This window comes from Penaeus monodon, chromosome 19 (assembly GCF_015228065.2).
Source record: "Penaeus monodon isolate SGIC_2016 chromosome 19, NSTDA_Pmon_1, whole genome shotgun sequence".
Lineage (NCBI taxonomy): Eukaryota > Metazoa > Arthropoda > Malacostraca > Decapoda > Penaeidae > Penaeus > Penaeus monodon.
In genome coordinates this window covers 34037800-34038879 of record NC_051404.1, presented here as the reverse complement: position 1 = coordinate 34038879, position 1080 = coordinate 34037800, and positions in this window count along the sequence as shown.

The window sequence follows — 1080 nt, the reverse complement described above, 5'->3', positions numbered from 1 at the left end:
CTACAAGGTGTTAATGAACCAATTAATGATTAGGCGATCTTTTTACATTTTTTTTCTCTTTCTCTCGATCTTATTCTATGCATCCTCTCCATCATTATCTTCTTTTATTTCCTATTTTTTCAATCTTTCTCGATCGACTTATTTAGTCTCAGTGCCGGCGATGTCTTAGAGGTTTTGTGAATTGATAATAAAGGGTTTCAATGAGGTTGGGTTAAGTTGTGGCGCTGGGTGATGGGGAGGTCGGTTCGTTGGCTGAAGGGAAGGCATGAGGAAGGGGCAAAAGGGGAGGGTATTTGGAAGGGATATTTCGAGGACATCAGCAAAGGGGGAGGAGGTGGGGACGAGGAAGGGGGAAGAGGAGGAGCACATGGGGGGGGGGGGGAGGATGTGAGGAGGGCATTGGCAAGTGGAATGAGGAATGCCCGAGGAAAGGGGAGGAGGAGGGCGTGAGAAAAGGATATAAGGAGGGCATTAACAAAGGGGATGAGGAGCACATGAGGGAGGGGAAGAGGAGGACGCGAGGAAAGGACGAGGAACACACGAGGAGGGGAAGAGGAGGACGCGAGGAAAGGACGAGGAACACACGAGGAAGGGGGAAGTGGACATGAGGAGGAGGAAAAGGAGAATGAGGAAGGGGTAAGTAGGGGTCATGAGGAAATATGTAGAGAAGGAAGAACACGACATGAGGAAGAGGGAAGGAAAAGGCATAAGTAAAGGATAAGTACATGAGAATGAGTAAAGAGTAGGGGAAGGTATGAGTGATAGATACGGAAGAATATGAGGAAGGGGTGAAGGGAAGACGCGAGTAATGGGCAGAGGAGGAATATGAGTAAAGGGGAAGAGAAAGACATGCGGAAGAGGTGAGTAAGAAAGTCATTGGAATCGGTGTATCGGTTGAGAGGCGATAAGTAAGAAACAGATGTATGAACAGGTGATTATTACTGGCTGACAGGAATGTAGAAACGGCCTTAACGATAAGTTCAAATAAAGGCATAAACGTGGATCTATATTTTTTTTAATTAATATTTTATAATCTGCATTTGACTTGTTTTATACAGTACTGGCATAACTTCGCTAAAC